Source organism: Mus musculus, chromosome 14 (assembly GCF_000001635.26).
Source record: "Mus musculus strain C57BL/6J chromosome 14, GRCm38.p6 C57BL/6J".
NCBI lineage: Eukaryota > Metazoa > Chordata > Mammalia > Rodentia > Muridae > Mus > Mus musculus.
Window position 1 is genome coordinate 100,455,483 of NC_000080.6, and position 21,364 is coordinate 100,476,846.

Below are 21,364 nucleotides of genomic sequence, written 5' to 3' on the forward strand. Positions count from 1 at the left end.
CTGTGGGGCGGAGCCTAGACAATGTGAACAAGGGGTTGACTCCTTTCCGCTCCTGTTGATTTGTCTCCTCAGCTTTAGCTTCACGTTTTATGTTCTCAGCTCACCAAGCTTGCATAGACCCTGGAATCCCACCATTATGCCTAATGCCAGATAAAAGTAGAGGTTCAGCAAATCTTTTATATAAACACAGAAACAATCTTGGCTATAATGTTCCTCAAAAGTTATCATTCAGGAGCTCTTGGACAAGCCTCCATTCTTGAAGAATAAACATGAGATGCTGTTTGTAGAACACAGGATGCCTCGGATGCTTACAAAGTTGTCTCATTCTCCAGGTGATCCTTTTCGAAACGCAGAGCCCAGATCACATGGAAGGCAACTAGAGCAGCATATATAGAGGCTTCCTGGACTCTCACTCTCGCTTGGCTGGGCCCTGTGGCTCCTGATTCATTCCTCCCCTAGGGAGAGGCACAGTAATCCTGAAGACTGTAGAAGATAGCAGCTTTGAGGATGAGGGTGATTCTTGAGGTAGGAGCATCATTGGAGGAAGTACAGAAAAGGGGTTTCTGCACAGCTCCCCTGTTCTCAGATCTCAAATGTACTTGGAAGCCCTTAGAGTATAACTAGAATATGTCATAGACTTATGATGATATTGTGATTTAGTCAACATCCCCTATTCCATTTGACAGTAGAAATATATTTATTTTCACTCATTGAATACGGTCTTTTGGGTAGGTCTGTGCTTTCTGAAATGAGAGTCAATAAATTCCAAGGGCACAACCATGAGATTAGAGGGTTATGCACATTTCTCTCGACTCACATAATTTCTCTCTATATGGCAAAGTACAAGGAGTTCCATATAATTCATGGGGCTCACGGTTTTTCTTGTGGGAATGTAAAATTTACTTGAACCACTTACTTTTTAAGAGATGAAATGGATATAGTTAGACCTACCTGGTGTGTTTTTTGTCTTTGTTTTTATTTTTATTTTTTTTACTCTGTGGAAAGTTGGCTTCCTGTTAATTGCATGCACGGTCTCAAAGCTCTTTACAGAATCTTTCATAAGTGATATTAATAGTAATGGTAGATTTTTTATTAATAATGCATAATAACAATAGCTCTCATTAAAACAACATCAGTTAAGTGATTAGAGAAATGGTTGGAGTTGTGGTTAGAGAATGGGCCTGCAGACATCAGTCCTGCTGAAGTCATTTATTTTTTCCTTATCAAATAGAGACAACTATAATGAGCGATTAAAAGCTTAATAAAATTCTGCCCTAATTGCATAACTGCAGACTGGGGGTTTTGTTTGTGGGAATGTCCTTGGTGGTATCTTATGATGAGGTTTCCCCAGGAGAAAGAACAGAAAACAAAGCATCCTTTGCAAGTGCTCTTAAGTGAGTCATGGTTTTCTCATTGCTTCCTGTACTACAGTTACCATCAGGAGTGGAAAGGAGCAGGTGTCTGGCTTTCAGTCCCAGCTTTGTTATACACTTCCAGCTGACCATATAACAATGGCTTTGACGCTTGGCTTCTTAACCGTTGTCAGTCAAGGATTCCATTGACTTAGTAGATAATTTCACTAACCAGTGTTCTACCAGGTGCCCTCTGAGCGCACCCTGCACCCTGGCCATTTCCACCTTTGTCCAGAGGCTCTCATTTCCTGGGTTTTTACTCTGCCTCTCTTCTGCTTCTGCATCTTCACAGGCACAGGAAGGCCACCTATGGCCATACAAGCTTAGAATCCTGCCACTCCAACTACTTCTCTGCCAGCTCTTTCTACTCGCCCCCAGACAACCAAGGATAAGCAAGATGAATGAGCTCATCTTAAGAAGCTGAATGCTGGGGAAGCCAGGCCAGCTCTTGATGCTTCCTTTCCGGTTCCTTTCCACGCTATATACAAGTATGTCCTAAAGTAGGAATGAAGCAATGTCTTCAGTATGGATGTTAAACCTCTACAATGATCAATGCAAGGTAGAGGGCCACTATGTGCAACAATGTAAGAAAAGTCTGGTAGAAAGTCTACTGAAGTCATGATGAAAATGGTAAACACTGGACTCTCAGGAAGACAAAGCAAAGTTGAGAGCAGTAAAAGTATTCAGGGAGTCTTCTGAAGATCTAAACCTTAACTCTTAGGGAAGAAAGTGTGTGTGTGTGTGTGTGTGTGTGTGTGTGTGTGTATGTGTGTGTGTGTGTGTTTGAGTGTGTGTGTGTGTGAGATAGAGAGAGAGAGAGAGAGAGAAAAGTGTGTATGTGTGTAATATTTATAACTTATATGTATATGTGTTATATATGTTTATACATATAGTCACATTTTCTAGATGTATAACTTAGAAAGTTAATAATATCAACACAGTTTTCTAAAAAGTGAAATTCAGACTTCATATAGCTTTGTCAAAAAAAAGAAGTATTAAGCAATGATAAAATATGAGCTGACTTAATTTATACTGAGGCTCTCAGGAAATTTGTAGTTTCTGAGTGCGATCTTAACCCCGACAAAGTCAGCATCTATGTGTTTAGGCAGGAGGCTGACCTAGTCTGGAAGCATCAGAATAAATAATACCTCATTGTATTTGCTTTGGCTTGCCATGAGTATTTCCCCACTCCTGGACTCCATGAACTTTGCTGAGTTTTCTATTCCTGACTTCTGGTATTTGGAATGGAGACTCATAAATGGAGATAAGAGCCTTGAAATTATGGTCCAGAATCTCTTCCTCTGCAGGCAAGCTTTAGCTTTCATTTCTAATTTCCCTTAGAAGGAGAACACACATATTGTCTCTCAAAATTATTTGAAAGGAAGCTTCATTAATCACTACGTGGCCACTTCTTAGCCTTAGTCCCAAAGGTCTGGTAAGCTTTAAATCCCTAGTGACACCTGCTGGGCAGACCTCTGCTCCTGCTGCACCCTTCCCTCAACCTGCCTCTTCCACACAAAACTGCTGGCCAGGAGGTGGGGGGCCCATTGCTGCCTCCTCAGTGTCCAGCCAGTCTGCTCTCATGCAGGTGACCCTCGCCCGTGTAGCCTATTCTCACGGTTCCTGAGTTCCTCTGCCTAGGCCCCAGGAATCAAACAAGAAGCTACCAAAGCAAGGCATGGAAAAGAGTGCTGGGGTGAGAAGGGAGGGAGAAGGAGAGGGAGAGGGAGAAAGGGAAAGGAGGCAGAGACACTGACAGAGAAATGGAAAGACAGAGAGAGACAGAGAAAATTTCAACATTCGGCAACCCCCCCCCCCCCCCAGCCCTAAGTTACTAAACTGCTTCTTTGTCTGTAAACTCTGGGGTGAACGATGCCATTCAGCCGTATGTTTTGTTCAAGCACAAACCAAATTATGCTATACTTGCGTATATCTGAACATATTGGTTTATCTTACATAGAGTTTAATTGATGCAAACTTGAACTTCAGTGTGTTAGATTTTCAGGGAAAACACCATCCTGCAATTCAGAGCGTTATGTTTTTCTTTGAACAAAGAGGAAAAAAAAAAAAGGAAAAAGGCAATTAAAACCCTGCTTTCTTTACTTCATCCACACTCTCCAACCACTACAGAAATCCTGTTTAACCTCTTGGAGTGTGACCTCTTCTGTCCTTTCCTGTCCAATGGCAAAATTTCCCTCTGAGCCAACATCTGCATCCTTGGACAGATGTACTTGTGTGCAAAGTCCATGTTAGCTGATCAAGCGTGGCTTTGTTTGCACTTATTCATTGCTCACCCAGCACTGTGTAAGTGGTTTTGCATATTAACTAAGTGCACAGTAACCTTTCTTTACCTCCTTAGAGCTCCACCCCCTCCCACCCGCCGGGGGAAATCAACACTGTTACTCGCCTAGGAAGCTGCCAAGAGGTTGTCATGGCAACCGTTCAGCTTTCAGCAGCTACTTTTCTGGTTTGAAGGGGAGGGGAGAGGAGAGGGGAAAAAAAGCACCATCCACCCAACACACTGAGGAGAACTAGGCAGTTTTCTGATCAGAGTTCAGATAAAGAAAGTCACAGTAATTTGTGGCCACTGACTAAAATAACCCCGGGGATGGGAGAGTTACCACATAAGAAGCAAACTAAAAAGGTAAGCGCAAGAAAAAGGCAGTAATTAAGTTATTCGGTGGTGGTCACAATATGAAGTATTTCGGATTTTGTCAGCCCATGTCATCTAAGATGTTATCTCATGAGTCTTTTTTTTTTCATCCCGAGCCAAACAAAGATGATTTTTTTTATGGGATTCCAAACGTCAGGGAGGCAGCGCAGGAGGGTAAGCCAGCCCCAGAGGGGGATGCTCACATCTGAAAGTCATTTCCCCAAAACTTCATTTAACCCAGGAACAATGCGGCTCTCAGGCACCAGGAGCTGGAACCAGGTGCAGTGCCAGGTCAAAAGGCAGCCTCCGGAGCTCCTCTCAGTGGGGGTGGCTGGCTAGGTGTGCCCAGAAATGGTCTGATTTCAAAGGAAGGTCTGGGTAGGGCTAGACAGGAAAGGGGCAGAGTCAAGAAATGAAAGTTAAGAAACCTAATGCCCGTGGGTATAGAGGCACCCAAAGCTCTGCTAATCTGTCTAGACTCCTGTATTGTCAGAAGAAAGTAGCTCAACATGACTCTTGGTGGCAGTGAGCTGCAGGGTGTGGCAGGAAGGGGCTCTGAGCACTAGAGTGGAAGGACTTGGAACCTGTGTCGCATCCTTTTTGTTCCCCTGTCTGGCTGTCTGATTGTCCGCCTGTCTGTCCATCTGTCCATCTGTCTGTCTGTAGCACCTACTTTCCACTGGCCAACAAATTTCCCAGCATCCTCAGTATTCAACCTTCTATATTATTGAGCCCCTTTAAGAAACAACATAGGAACACGTTTTGCCGTAGTCGTCAGCACACAAGCTACTTTCTGAATCTTGGATGTGTTCTTCAGAACCCAGCCGCAGCTACAGCATCCAGATACATTTAAAGGAGCTAATAATAACATGGAAACAAAATAAAATAAAATAAATTGAATAAAAGAAAATAAACATAGATGGGGCTGGGTTGTGAGTAAATAAAAATATACCCCAACCACCAGTGCTGTTTCTAACACGTGTTTTCTTTAATATTTTACTCGATTTTTATTATCTTTTTTTAATGAGTCTTCATGGACTGTACTCTCGGGTTCCAGCACCGGTTAAAGGAGGTATCCTTCAGTACCGCTGTAAGGTTATCATCCCTTTCACTAAATGATGGTAGGGAACTTTTGGCATGAGCCAACTTGTGCTCTGACCTGAAATCCAACTCCCTTTGCCAAACTTCCTGTCTCTGTGGTGTTGCTCACTTGCATTTCGGATTTGACTTTGACAAGCAGAGAAGAGTTGAGGGTAAGGAAAGAGGTGGTGGGCAAGGCCGTGAAAGAGATGTCTATAAACACTGAAGACATACCATGGCTGAAGCCAATATTCTTCAAGGTGGAGTTCAGAAGTACATGATGACAGACCTTCAAAGATCACAAGGAACAAGAAGACAGGAGTGTGATGAGGCCCAAATAAAAAGGACCAGGACCTATAACCATTTATTCTGGCCAAACTGCAAAGTTCTTGAGACTAAGAAGGGCCACTGATAAGATCAAGAACCTTGCCTTGATGCTGGACTTTTTTCCTGCAAAGCTGAGGGAAAGTTCTAAGAGCGAAAGGCAGAGCAGAGCCTCCCCTATGTCACGAATGTAGCTAGAGGCCCCGGCTTACATAACTGTCACAGGATACAGAATGACAGTCCCTCAGCCTACAGTAAATGTGATTAAATTATCTCATCAGACCCGTTCTCCTGAGGATTTCTACAATTTCAGAAAACCATCTGTTAATGTGACCTGTCTGCTAGACCCCCACACAGCGCAGGACAGAGACATTTGTATTCAAAGACATTGCTCCCTCCAGTGATCCGTTGGAGGCCTACCAAGTTTAGTCTCTGCAGCCAGTTGAGGACAGGAATGAGACATGGGGAAATAACAGGGCAGGAACGAGATCGAGCAAAGAGAAAATTCAGAAATTTGTTGTAACTCAGGCACAGATTCCTTCAGCTGACCTGATCTAATTCCAGCAGCGGCTCTCTCTGAAGCCCTGCCACAGCTGAATTTATTTTTATTTTGCCTGCTCAGAGGCAGTGTACGCTGAAGGCAAGAGCACATCACCTTCAGGGGAAGTACTGCAGAGTGTATTACTCACCCCGCCCCCACTGTGTGGAAAGGTTAATTTGAATAAGGCTGCTGCTTCCACAAATAGAACAGTAACGGCACACAGAGAGATGGCCAATGAGAGCAGCTTTCAGTGATGTCATACTTATACCTGCTTCTTATTATTTGCTGAATGGTAACAATGTGTGCCTTTAATCTTACATTTCATTGGTTAAAAGCCCTGCCATTCTAAGTACTTCTGGAGAGTTTTAGGCACTGCGTTTTTTTTTTTACATACTCAGATTCCCCCCCCCCCCCCATTTAGTGTTTGTACCTCCATAAACTGCTGGAAAGTGAACATTTTAAACATTTGTTCTGAAAACAAATATAGCAGACTTTATAGTTCAGGCCCTGCCTACAGGGCATCCCGTGGTCCATCTAACAAGTCAGGGACAGTGTGAGAAAGGATGCTTCATTGATTGCACCCATAGTGAGAACACCTTGTCTTAGTACTGTCCCTCTGATTTAATGGAAAACAAGCAAACTTATTTGGGTTATTTTGCAATGTAGTCTTTCATGGAGCAGAGCTTCCTTAAAAGCACTGGATCTAAGCTTTCTTACTGTGTAGGACTGAGGTCCTTGGAGAAAGGAAGACCTGCATGGCTTATTTTTGTCTTAAGTGGTTTAGAGTTTTAAATCAATTAAATTTTATATCATTAAAATGTGTCTCAGATCACTCAAACTCCAGGGCTTTTTCTGGAGAAACTCCTCCAAGCCAGCTTGGAAAAACCATACTCCCTTGAAGTGCAGGTAGATTAGTTATTCATGGGTTAGGCATTAACCAGCCTACTAAAGGAAGAAGAGGAAGGTTCTGGTTAGCACGAGACACAGATGTGAGTGGGAGGTCAGAGGTAAATGTGGATGCTCCAAAGCCTTGCTGTGTGCGGAGAGGAGAGGGCTCGGGGTCATCCTCACCAAGCAAAGTCAGAGCCTCAAAGGACCAAAGACGAACTTGAGCTGTCCACACTTAGGTAGTAAAGCAGAGCGCAGACCCAGAGGTTAATCTGCGCCACTGCCAAGACAGCACAGTAAATGCTCCAGTGAGGAGGGCAGGGCATTAAAGGACCAGGTAGTTTCTAATGGGCACAAAGGAGAAGCAAGGGGTTCCTGGGGAGGGAGTGGATGCTTGAGTGTGTCTGCAGCAGACATTCCTGACTGGATGTATGTGTTTTCAGAGACATGTTGGGGGGAGGGAGGGGGCCGACAGGTGCACAAATTAGCAAGAATGATTCAAACTAGGAAGAACTAGAAAAATACCAATTCTTTGGGCTGAGTTTGATGTCCTTTGAGTTTGTGTGTTTGAATATTTGGTCTGCAAATATTGCTGTTTTGGGAGATTGTCAACCCTTTAGGATGTGGAGTCCAGTTGGCAGATCTAGGCTGATAAACGTAGGTCCTTAAAGATTGTGTTCACCTCTGGTTTTAATCTGGCTCTGTATCCAAGTGTAACATGTGAAGGGTCATACCGCAATCCCTTAGCACTAATAGAGCTGCCTTGGCTACCAGGCCTGCCCTGTCCTCTGAAGCAATGAATCAGAATGACGCTCTGCTTCCTTAAGTTGCTTTTTTTCACGTATGTTGTTTCAGTGACAAGAGAAGTAACTAGCACACAAAGCATTTTGAACATCTACATCTCAGACAAGTAGCTGACATCAATAAGTTTTGAAATTTAGGTGTGTATACCATCGCTTACTGTCTTCAGAGTCTGATGAGAGGTTATCTAGAGGGCACAAAACTCTGATTTTTCATCTGATGTACCACCCCTGCACTTATAGCTTGGGAAATATTACAGAAAGATCTCAAGAATCAGAAGGTCGTGACATCTGCCTTGCGATTGTGTCTTCTATATATCTCTGGCAAGTTAGACCTATGAAATCACAAAAATGTGCTTGCCTAAATAAGATATGACCAAGGGAGAATACCAATTAACATTCAAACATGGATGGGGAACTCTCCCAAGCTTCACCCTCAGCTGAGGTGCAACTAATGACTCCTGAGAGAGCAAGCTTCACTCTTCTCTAGAGACAAGCCTCTGGATGACGTATCTAACCATAAGTGTCAGTCCTAAACATAATACACATAGGAGTAATACCAAATGGATGAAGAGTTTATTTACACACACACCACCAACCGCAACAGCAACACCAGGAACACCACCACCACCACCACCAGCAACAACAACAAGAACCACATTAACACCAGCAACACCAGCAGCAGCAGTGTGGCAGAGTCATGCATTTGAGAAGGATTTCTGAGTATCACAATGGTATAGTTGGTTGGTTGGAGGGGGAGGAGGCAGGAAAGTGATGCAAATAAAGTTCTCATGTATGCTAGTCTCAAAACAACAACAACAACAACAACAACCCTTTAACTTATTTTTATTTTCTTATACCATGAATAAACCCATGTGTGAACACTGCATTGAGGACCTTCCCCTGGCAAGTGTATGAAAATGGAAAAAACCCACTGAATTTTCTTCAATATTTGCATCATGAAGTCATGCTGAATTTTGTCAAACACCTTTTCTTCACATCTTGTTGAAATTGTTATATAGTTGTTGTCCTTAATCCTATTGATGCGGTCCATTACATTTATTGCTTTGGGTATGTTACACCATACTTACATATTTGTGAGGAGCTTGACTTGGTCATGAGTATGATTTTTGTTTGAGATAGCATCTCCCTATGTAGCCCTGTCTAGCACAGAACTCCCGAGTATCGAGCTGCATCTGCCTTGCCCGTGTTAGCTTAACAAGCAAATAAGATCTTTTAAGTATATTCTTAAATTTAGTTTTTAGGTGTTTTGTTGAAAAAATTGCATTTATGTTCGTCAGGAAAGTTTGCCTGTAGTGTTGGGGGTGTTTTGATGTGTGTGACTTTTGCTTTTTTCTTCACAGAATGCGTTTGGGAGTGTTCTTATGTTCCTTCTATTCATTAACCAATTAATGCAGTGGGACAGTTTTAGAAAAAAGAAATGAGAGTGTCCTCTTTTTGAGTCTCACAAGATCAATCCAAAATGGATCAAAGTCATACACTTAAAATCTGAAACATTAGAACTTGAGGAGAAAACACTTGCCCCCATAAGCACAGGCAGTGGTTTTCTGGATAGGGCATGTGATGTCATAGTATAAGTCAGAACCCCAAGATTGGCAAATAGATTAAAGAAAATTTAACACCCCCCCCCACCCCCGTACAGCTAAAGAGTGAATAGCCAGACTATAGAGTGGAGAAAATCTTTGTCAGCCATATTTCACACAAGGGGGCGGGGATTCCTGGAATGTATAAATAACTGCCAAAATTAAACACACACACAGAAACACACACACACACACACACACACACACACACACACACACACAGAGAGAGAGAGAGAGAGAGAGAGAGAGAGAGATCTTGCCAACTAAGAAATAAGATACTTACCTAACTAAGATGTTCTTAAAAGAAGGAACAAAAATGGTTAACAAATATTTAGAAAACATATTCAACATCCTGAGCCACCAGGAAAAAGAAAATTAAAACTGCTTTGAGATTCCATCTCATCCTCATCAGAATATTTAAGATAAAAAAGATGCAACTAAACACAAATGGTGGTAAAGATAGAGGGAAAGAAGAATATTTATTTACTGCTACTAGCAAGATGAAATGTTGGAGGCATTATGGAAATCAGTATAGTGGTTCCTCAAAAAACTAAAAATAGAACAGCCATATGACCCAGCTGTTCCACTCCTGGGCATATACCCAAAGGAATCTACATCCCACAGCAGAAATATTTACACCCATGCTTGTCACTGCTATATTCATGGTAGCCAGGAAGCAGAATCAACTCAGATTTCCATGGATAGATAAAGAGGTGATAAAAAAGCAATACACATGGACCTTTTGTTGATAAACAAAAGTAAAATTATGAAAATCATTTCAGGGAAGTGATTGTATCTGGAAGTTACTCAGATCTGGAAAGACAAATATATCCTGTTGTCTCTCATAAGCAGGTACTAGCTTTTAATTTTTAAAATATGTCTATAACTGGGTACAGTACTGCCTGCCTTTAATCCCAGCATTGGAAGGGCAGAGGCAAGTGGAGCTCTATGCGTTTGACACAAGCCCGATCTATATAGTGAATTCCAAGTCAGCAAAGGCTATATAGAAAGAACCTATCTCAAAAAGCAAAAAGCAAAGACACAACAAAATAAACCCAAACATGTACATATGTGGGTGTGACTTTGTATATGTGCCATGAACTAGACCCAGACAGGGGAGGGACACTAGAATAGGAATCCTTCTCTTTGGACCTCTTTGCTTACTAACCGTACATCCAATACTTCATCCAGCTCCCACTTAAAATATCAACATTATGGACTAATCTGACTTAACACCTGTTGAAATGGTGTTCCTGGTGCTTTGGTTCCCATAATTTTCTACACTACGTCTTTGTTACTACTCTTCACAACTTGACATGTCTTGATGGCTATATATTTTGACTTATTTTCTGTGGTAACACATGTAAGTGATCCAATAACTACCAAGGGTGTCTGACGTCTCCTGCCTCATTCTAAGAGGTAATCAAGCTTTTCCCATTGATGTAAGACTTTGCCCATCATGGGTAACAATCAAATTACAGGCTATGACTCCATATTGTCCCAATAGTCTTTCCACATAGGAAGTCGGTGGTCTTAAGAGTTGATATGGAGGAGAAAGAGAACCAGTGTTATAGAAGAGATTAAGAGATTAAGAAAAAGAGCAAGCCCTTGGGTAAAAACTATGAGCTGGTATCTCCTTTCTTAGGACTGCTTGCTTCATTTTCCCTCCCACACTTCTGAAACATACTCATAGTAGCTCCAATTCTCATGAATAGTGGACTCTTATCTTGGGACTCTGAATCATTCAGAGAGCAGATAGGAAATCCAGGAAGCAATAGTAAATTCCAAAATGAGAGGCATTCTCAACACACATTTACACATACAAATTTAATGGAGAGAAGAATATAAGTTTCAAAGATGATTTTAAACTCTCCTTACTCTGCCCCTCTCTGAGTCAATTGTGATGATAAAATAGACCCTAAGACTTCTATTTCCCAAACAAATGCAGGTCAACAGAAGATGATATAGAGCTTAAGTAGTGTTTCTTCTAACATCCCGAGTCGACCATCTAGTCAGCTTGCATTTCTCACTCCTTTTAAATACTAAGCCATTCACATCTCAGCTATGTTCTCACCTATGGTCACACCTTCTAGAATACTCCCCAATCCAACGTCCAATGTTAGAGATTGAATCTAGGACCTCACATCTTCCAAGCAAGTGCACTACTGCAGAGCTACATGCCCAGCCCTAGAAATTTTTAACATAACAACAACAACAATAGAATAATAATAGAATAATAATAATAATAGAATGAACAATCAGACTGCTCTTTAAAGCCATGAGATTTATGGTTCAAAATTAATTGGCTATGTTCTTCCACCTATCTCTTGAATGATGCACAACTTCAGTATTTTTAAGTGTTACTTAAAGCAATGGAGCATATATAATCATCTAGAAGTCATGAGTTTCTTTTTAAAATCACATTGTTCTAGAATATCTGAAATAGGAAGAAGAGAGTTTCTAACAGGTAAAGCCATGCACTGCTCTGACCAGTATGCTCAGGACAGCAGGAATTTAGAATTTAGGTGGTGTAACACTGTTGGGAACAAAATAAAAGGGGGGCCCCTGGGCAGAAGTGGGATAGGAAAAAGATGCCCACGCCCTGACAGAGTTTCCCTATTCTCTGGTCAGTCAGGCGTGGGAGGGTTGCTACCTACCTTATCCACTCAGCCCTGGGTCAGCATTCCTCTATCCCACTCTTCAGAGGATAGCCAAGGGGCAGCCCTGCTTGGGGACTCCCCCGGAGCTACTTCCCTAAAGCCACCAGGGGTGTGGGAGAGAGGGAATGGGTGAAGAAGTTCCCAACACCCATCAGAGTGTGCAGCGAGCCTTGAAGGAGCAGAGACTGTCTATGGTTTAAGAGCTTTATTATAGAAATGCAGGGGAAAGAGAGAAGGTAGAAAAGAGGAAGAGAAAGAGAGAGGAGGGAAGAAGAAGAAGACAAAGAGAAAGAGAAAGGGAAGAGGAGAGAGAAGTGAGAGAAGTGAGAGGTAAGAGGACAAAGGAGTAAGAGGGTAAGAGAGCTTGGTGGGGCTGAACACCCCTTTTTATGGTCTTCGCTGTTGCTAGGTAACTGGGGAGGAGTTTAGACTGAAGGTCAGAAGCTTGGGCCATTGCTTACGTGACTACTGACCATGCTTCTCTTGTGGGGCCTGTGGGAGGTGGTACCTTAGTCAGAGGCCAGAGTTTCAGGAGCATGAAGAACCTACTGTGTCATGTAGGCGAATTATGACCATGGGGATCAAACCTCAGCTCGACTGGAGACCTGCCTGCAATTCCCCACATAACAACCACATTTCATTCTGCAATTTCAAATCTGTATCAAGTTTTTGAGTGTAGCTCTTACAATCTCCCCCATGCATATCATTGGGTCTGGAGTCAGAGATCCTATGCTGAGTGATGTTTATTTCTAACTGGTAATCAAACCGTCAAGAACGCCTCTTAGCATCTTCCTGACTGCCCCTTGCAGGAGCTGCTTTAGCTGGGAAAGCCCCACATTTCCCTGTAAAGTTACAATGACCTCCAAGTCATATTCTGAGCCCTGTCTTCACTCACTTCCCTGGGCTTCATCACCTCATTTTAACCTGTTACCTTATTTTCCTTTAAGAAAATACTTTTGATGAGGTCATTCCTTTGATTAAAGACCCCTGCTGGTTCCCTTGCTTAAAATAGAGGTTAGGCTGGCATATAGACCTGATGGCCTGACACGGTTGGGCTGGAATCCAAGCAGCTCCAATTTCTTGGTATGTGACCTTGGACAAGCTGTTCGGCTTGGGCAAGGCACACTTTCCTCATCTATAAGACAGAGGTAGTGTGCTGTGCTTTGCAGGGTGCAACCATAGGGTGCAGGTGAGAAGGCCAGTCACTAAAGTACTTAGTAGTGTGCCAGCCACTGTGGACGCTTAAAAATGTATCTACTTTATCATGTTCATTTTAGTATAGAACTAATACAGGCTGAACACAAGCATTCTGTGGAAGCTCTGAATGTCTCATTTCTTGATTGATTGATTGATTGATGGAAAGACTCCCTCCTACCCTCAATCCAATGAATGCCTTTGGACTTGTCTCTTCCACCATCCTAAGAAGTGGATGTTTGTACTGGGAAGCATTTGCCATTCTTAATTTTTTCCCTTCCCTTCTTTTCTCTTCTCTTCTCTTCTCTTCTCTTCTCTTCTCTTCTCTTCTCTTCTCTTCTCTTCTCTTCTCTTCTCTTCTCTTCTCTTCTTTCTCTTCTCTTCTCTTCTCTTCTCTTCTCTTCTCTTCTCTTCTCTTCTCTTCTCTTCTCTTCTCTTCTCTTCTATTTTTTAATGGTCTTCCCGACCCTGTGATAACAACTCTCCATGTTAAACTTGCTATGATGTGCTCTTTTTACCATGTGATATCCATTCAGATGGTTCATGCCTTTATTCCCAGGACTCAGGAGGCCCAGACAGTTAGGTGGGTCTCTGAGTTTAAGGTCAGCCTGGTCTACAGAGAGAATTCCAGGACAATCAGAACTACACAAAGAAACTCTGTCTCAAACAACAACAAAAAACAACAACACCCAACAAACCAAACAAAAAATTGCATTGTTGTTGTCAGTGTACACTAATACAACTCTAAAAGTATCCCTACGAGACATTCATAGCAGTGTAGGCTACACATTCCTCCTTTCTAGCAAACTCTAATTACTCTTTCAGGACTCATTTTGAATGGTTTCTATAGATTACCTCCTATGATTCCCTTGACCACTCTCTGGTGTAGGTGATATAGTATGTATTTCACAGATGAGAGAAATGATAGCTTGAAAGGTTAAATAGCACTGCTCCAAATTTATAATTGTTACATCAAGGGTTTGAATGCGTATCTTTCTTATGCTAACATTTCTGTTTTTTTTTTCTTTTTTTTTTTTTTCTTTTCGAGACAGGGTTTCTCTGTATAGCCCTGGCTGTCCTGAAACTCTCTCTGTAGACCAGGCTGGCCTCGAACTCAGAAATCCGCCTGCCTCTGCCTCCCGAGTGCTGGGATTAAAGGCGTGCGCCACCACGCCCGGCTAACATTTCTGTTTTTGCAGAGTACTAGCATAAATTTGCTGCCTTAGTCTGATTACAAATTCTTCCTTAGTATAGACTAAAGTGTGATAGACACCTTTTCTGAGTTTATGATGCAGACAACAGCAATCTCCTGTAGGTATTATATATTCAAGTGTCTTGGAGATAGCACTGTGGATCTAGAACATAACTTGAGACTGTCCAGTCCTAAGCTCTGGACTCAGGAAATGCTCTCATTTTCGTTTATTATTTGTCTGGAAGATGTGTGAAGCAACCTTGCTTCTGAGGGAAAACTATTTTACCTCAGAGTACAGTTTTACTAAGTGACTTCCTACTTTTACCACACAATTGTTTCATAGGAGATTCTCAAAGAGATACGTTCTCTGGACCAAATCACCCAGAAGAACTCATTCCGCCAAACCAAGAGAAAAGAAATGAAGCTAAAACCAAAGCTCATCTTGTAAACACCTCTGTTTCGTCCCATCCTGAGAACTAATGCTTTAACATGTTGCTTAGTATTTTCAGCAGGAAACTTTGGTCTACAAGAGCCTACAGTTAAAAGGGAAAACTATACCTAACTGTCTCTGTAACTGACACATTTGTAGCTGGTTAATCACTTGGGATTTCAAAATAAATATTTGAAGCTTCTTGGCAATTCAACTGTAAACTTTTAGAAAAATTCTTAAGTGGGTCTCTGGAAACACATGGTGGGATTCATTCCTTTATTTTTCATCCATCTATATTTTGGGGGGGATTAAATTTTAGTTTTTGAAACTTTGTGCATGAATGCACTGTAGCTACATAACTCCTACCTACTCCCCCAAACTCCTCCTATAACTGTTTCCCAAATTCATGTTCTATCTTTTAAATTGTATGTGTGTATGTGTGTGTGTGTGTGTGTGTGTGTGTGTTTGTGTGAGTGCATGCCCACGTGTCTGTATATGTACACACATATACACAACCTACTGAGTACATTTAGCTGTGCTAATATGTATGTATATGTAGACAGGGTTAACCACCTGGTTGTAGGGATCCTAGGTGAGAGCCGGCCATAGAGAAAACTAAATTTTCCCCTCACAGTAACTATTGGCTACCTGTAGCTTTTCATCCAAAGGTGGGAGGGAGCACATGCAATTTCCCTGTTCAGGTTAGTATGTCAACCCTTTCCTTCATTGTATTCATCTTGTTTAGGAGCCATATTTTTAGGTTTCATGGGCACATTTTCCCTGCCATACATTGGGCGTACTCTCTAGCAACAGGCATCCTGGGTCTCTGGCTCTTACAGTCTTTTTGCTGTCCTATAGAAGAAGTAAAATGATCCCCATTTGCGGATAATACAATATAAAAAAAATCTCCAAAATTCTATTAGAAATTTTCTAGAAATGATAGAAATGAACTAACCAGTACACTTGCCTCCCACCCCCAAGAGCATGCGTCTCTAGTTGCATATGTAGCAAAGGATGGCCTAGTCAGCCATCAATGGGAGGAGAGGACCTTGGTCTTGCAAAGATTATATACCCCAGTACAGGGGAATGCCAGGGTGAGGAAGCAGGAGTGGGTGGGTTGGGGAGCAGGGTGGGTTGGGGAGCAGGGTGGGTTGGGGAGCAGGGTGGGGATAGGGTATAGGGGACTTTTGGAATAGCATTTGAAATGTAAAGGAAGAAAATATCTAATATAAAAAAATAATTATGTCTAGGGCTGAAGAGATGGATCAGCAGATAAGAGCACTGACTGCTCTTCCAGAAGTCATGAGTTCAAATCCCAGCAACCACATGGTGGCTTACCATGTAATGAGATATGATGCCCTCTTTTGGTGTGTCTGAAGACAGCTACAGTGTACTCATATGTAATAAAGAAATAGATTTTTTTTTTAAAAAAAAGAAATGGTCAACCCTTTTAGCAAAATGACAGGATAAAAATTATATTAAAAAATCAGTAGCCTTCCTTCACACTAACAATAATTGTGAGTGAGAGATCATGAAAATACTCCTATTCATGGTAGAATCAAAATATCCCAGAGTAATTATAACCTAGGAGACAAAAGACCTTTCAGATGAAAACTTCAAATCTCTGAAAAAGTGTTTGAGAAAGATACTAGAAGATGGAAAGACAGAAGACCTCTTATGTTCATGGACTAGAAGAATTAATATTGTAAAGATGATCTTTCTACCAAAAGCAAATTATAGATTGAATAGAACCCCCCAAAAGGATTCCCATCACAATCTTTTCAGAAATTAAAAGAAAAAAATCAATCATACATTGTCTTATTAATCTCTTGGAAACCTCTTCAGCCCAAAGCTATCTAGCATCCCAGCAGATTCTCAGGATACATGTGTCTGTAGATATTGGGGTCTAGGATATGATAGAACTATTTGGAAATAGGGTATTGTTTTCTAGGAATAGCTGAAGGCCTAGAGGGTAGCACATACCCCACAGATAAACACTGAGTTTAAAAAGCCCAGTAGTGTCTTGGCTACTAGAATCTGGATCCTGACTCTCCTGGGAGAATGGGGTTGCTGTATTTTCAAATTGTTTTGTAAAAGGAGAATCCCATAGCATCTGCAGGAGAGAGATGCAAAACAGACATGGCTATGGGAGCTGTAGGGCTGTGTGCATCGGTAGCTTGTCCCTTGGGCTTTCCATAGGTTTGTGTCCAGCTGGAGGCCAATATCCTATTCACTGCAATAAACTCTTGTAGCATCTTTGTGCAGGCTGGGTAGGCAGAACAGTAAAGAAAGAATCCAACTTCAAAATACAAAGTATTTTGTATATACATAAAACTTTGACAGAAATCATTAAGCATACATATGTATATAAATATAAAGAGAAAAATTACAAATAAAACATTCTACATAGCACCTTACACAATTTAAGACAAATGAATTTTCTTGTGTGGACTTGACATTAAATTCTTTTCAGAGTTAACATGATTAATTTTCAAATAATTTCAAGTTATTGCAAATAATAAACATCAATAGAAATGTGAAGTTTTATATTTTATATACTTAGTCATTCATGGTAGTTTAGTCAAGAGATTACCAAGGGTTCAGTGTCACTGTGTAAAAATCATGCCTGTGGTATGGTCAGGAGGGATTAAACTAAATATGGTCTGCTATTGTAACAGCTGAAGCATTGTAGAGAGCTGTATATGAACATGAAATTCTGGTTCTATCATGAAAAACATGCCTTCTTTCTACACACAGCTGAGGGTTAGACAGCACAACTTTGTTTTTTTGTTTTTTGTTTTTTTGTTTTTTTTTCTCAGCATCTGAATGCTTTCTTAGAAAGTTGCACAAGAGACACTGAAAGTAACAAATGATGTTTCCAAGGAAAGGAAAGGATGCAGCTTTAGATGTGCTGGTTGATGCTGACAACAAAACTGAGCAGGCATCACGTGCTCTTTTGCATGTAGTTCCTCAGCTGGACTAACGATGCTTCAAATGTCCTTTGGGACAGCTGTTTTCTATATGGAACGTGTCAGCTTGGGCCATCACTACCACTGTGAAGAGTTCAATTAGTAGCAATGTTGACAGATGAAATTCATACCTAGGAGTCTGGCAATTGCAAGTAGGTAAGAGAAAAGAGGCTAAGGTTTTGTCAATAGGAATTGGTTTGTGACATTACTAAAGATGACGAAGTATAGTGCCCTAAATTTTTTGGAAGTTTAGAGCTCGTGATAAAAAAAGAATTTTATGTTTAATAAAAACAAAGAATAAAAACGCAGAAATACAGGGGAAATTATGTTAACCTTTAGTTCTATATCAATATATCCTTGCTGTTCAGCCTAGCGCTGTTAAGGAAAGGAATGGGCTTGTTTGTTTCACAGGGTATCTTTTACATGACTAATAAAATCTAGAACTTCTGTGCTCACCTATGGCTTCATCACAGTTCACTTTTAAAAGCACCACCAGTCAGTCCACTGTGTTGGCCCAAAGACTAGAACTAAAGCAACCTGAAAGAATAGAATTCTCTGCAGGGAAAGAAAATGTATAGTGGTTAAAGCTGGGACCAGGACAAACAGGCATTAGAACTATGGGTTAAGAGTTCTCAGTGTGTAGTGTCTGTGGTTTTAGGAATGCAGATGGGCATGGAGAAAATATTAATTCTAGTTAAACTAGAATTTATGAAATGTTTTTTAAAAGAAGATGATAGGGGTATGATATTATTTTATAATCCCACTTCTGGGTGTATAACCCGAAGAAGTGAAATCAGTATATAGGAAAGGTAGCCACAAGGATGGAGCGATGGTTAATGCCACTGGTTGCTTTTTCAGAGGGCTTGTGTCCAATTACTAGCACCCTCATGACATCTTACAACCATTTGTGACACCAGTTTCAAAGGAATAGATGCCTTCTTCTGGGCTCTGGGGGCACCAGGTATGCATGTGCTGCACAGAGACACAGGTAGGCAAAACACCAATTCACGTAAAAATGAATAAGTAAAAATTAAATTAAAACCTGGGAAGGTTGCTGCTCTATGTTTGGGGAGTAATCAAACTATAGAAACTACATAAATGTCAATGAGTGCAATAAACCAGGCACATCAAGGCCCAGCCTGCATGCATGCATTCATCTGTGCAACCTAAAGAAGTGATCTTATAAGAGTAAGGTAGAATAGAGGCTGGGAGGGTGGGGAGGGATGAGGGCGTGGTTTAGCGTCTTACACAACAGGAGAAAAGATGATTAATGGTACCATTAGAAAGGGACTGTAATGCTGGTATTCTATTGCATAGTAGAGTGACTGTGGCCCATAGCTTTGTAGTGAAAACTTCAAAATAGCTACAATAAAACCATTTGAATCTCCCAAACACTCTTCTGGTTTGAATGCTTCATCTTCTTACAGGATGGTCATGCAAGATGTACAGGGTCCGGATCACCATGATGCAACCCACAAACATGCTCAGATTTATAACAGGAATAAAGAGAGTGGAGAGCTACAGCATTTGCTGTGTACCCAAAGAAAATTCAGGCTGAAACTGACTTAAGATAACTGAAGTGACTGCTTTTGTTGTTGCTGTCGTTGTGTTGTTCTTAAGCAGGAAAGTAAAGAGAGAAGGGCAGTATGTAAAATAAAAAAGGTAGTGTTGAAGGGATTGTGTTCAGAAAGCACCACACTGGTACACAGGTATATAATTTTGAATATGAAGAAGTTCAAAGTCAACATTTTAGTGTTAAAAATATCTAATTACAAGTTTGCTGATTTAAGATTTGGGAATAGTGTCAAGAGCAACCTTTTTATGAAGACACAAAAATGAAGAGGTTTCAGAAATCTAAACTTACCTTAGTATTTATAAGTTGGGGGGTAATTATTCAACATGTATTTGCCGAGTCCCTTCTTTGTGCTGGACACTGTCAAAGGAACCACAATCCGTGCCAAGCTGCTGGACGAAGCTTGCTTTTCAGTGGGAAGGCAGACAATAAGCTAATTGGCAAATCAACAAATAGATAGAATTTTAGATATTTTATGTGCCCTGGAATAAATAAGAAAGGCTATTGAAACGAAGAATGTCGGAATAGCAGAACTCCTTAACTGATCATGGAGGCTGCTAGATTCTATAATGTTGAGAAGAACTGACAGAAAATGAGTTTCACCACAGATCTAGAGGTGTCATCTGGAGGAACTCTGTTCTTGGCATCCTAGATAGTTTGTGCTAAGGTCTTCAGGTTGACACAGGTTTTGACTGTGCCACAAACAGCAAGTTTTGTGTGGCTTGCACTGAGTGAATGAGATGGACAGGGAGCTGCTGAGAGCTTACAGGAAGGAGAAGCAGAGAGCAAAGAACAGTCTTGGCCTTCTTTAAAGAGTTGGGTTTTCTGTGAAAGAGATGGGAAGACGTTGGCCAATCCCGATTAGAAGAAGAATGTGATCTGACCCAGGCTTTTAGGAATCTCTTCTGCCTTCTTCCTAGGTACCTTTTAGTTTCCTTGTCTCATAAATTGCAATGGGCTATGCAACTACAGACTATTGGGACACGTTTAATCAACTATAGAATTTCTATTGCATTCTCTAATTGCTTTTAATTAATCTACCTCTGTGTGTGGCATGCGTGCACATAGATAAGCACGCATGAGGATGCGCATGTATATGCTTGGAGGCTAGAAGTTGATATTGGGTCAATATCAATATCAATATCAATATCAATATCAATAGTCCTCAGTAGCTCTGTGACAAGGTCTGTTACTGAACCTTGCTGTGTTTGCTGCCAAAGGAGCTTCAGGGACCCTCCTGTCACAAATTCCCCAGTGTTGGGATTACAGGTGCTTGCCGACCTGTCTGGATTGTTTTACCTGAATTCTGGAGAGGGAACCCAGGTCTCAAACACCTTGCCGACTGAGCTATCTCCCCAGGACCCTCAATTTGTCTTTAGTTATATAATTATTGCCAAAATTCAGGGTTGTAAGTTTCTGCACAGCTCCCCCCACCCCCCACCCCTGTACTTGCTCATTTAAAAACCTCTGCTAGTGGTGGTAAGCTTTATTTTGAAAAGAATTGGCATGGACGGTTTTGATGTGAAACTTTCACTGCATCTGTGTGCCAGAGGGATCAGAACTGGGAATCTGTGCCACATTCCTAGCTCTGTGTCTTTGTTTAGAAGTGAAGGAAAGAGGTAACAAGAGAGAAGAAATAGGGCTATCGAATACAACCTCTGAGGTGAAGTTCAAAGAGAACATCCCACTAGGGTAGAGTGGGGATCAAAGACAAATGTGTGAAATTCGTGGGAAGGTGGTGGTGGGGCTGTAAACAAGTCATCTTGTTTCTTTGTTTCTGCTTAAGACTCTGTCTGACATGGCTTCCTTTAGAGATAAAGGCCACCATCCATTTAAAGGCAGTACCTGAAGACTGAGCAGCTGCTGGCATCACGCCCTTAACTTGGTATAGATGTCACTGCCTGTTATATAAAATCCATCTTTGGGAGCTTGAGATTCACCTTCTGTTTGCTCTCTGCTATTAATCCTGAAGAATTAGATTGAAAAAGATTTTTTTAAATAACCATGCCCAATAAAGAAATGCAAATCTCAGACTTTGCTCTGG

At 41.3% G+C, this 21,364-nt stretch overlaps 1 long non-coding RNA gene across 4 annotated transcripts in view; it reads left to right on the forward strand.

The window, feature by feature from the left end:
* Gm34199 overlaps positions 1 to 21,364 on the forward strand; it is a 74,868-nt gene that overhangs the window by 38,124 nt on the left and 15,380 nt on the right. For 2 of the 4 annotated variants that reach the window (XR_003951137.1, XR_003951136.1), the window contains 2 exons: positions 333 to 525; positions 1,705 to 1,900. The exons of 1 other annotated variant lie outside the window; for it this stretch is intronic. This is a non-coding gene — a long non-coding RNA (predicted gene, 34199). The remainder of the gene's footprint in view (positions 1 to 332; positions 526 to 1,704; positions 1,901 to 21,364) is intronic. One more of the 4 variants, XR_003951138.1, reaches the window with a different exon arrangement.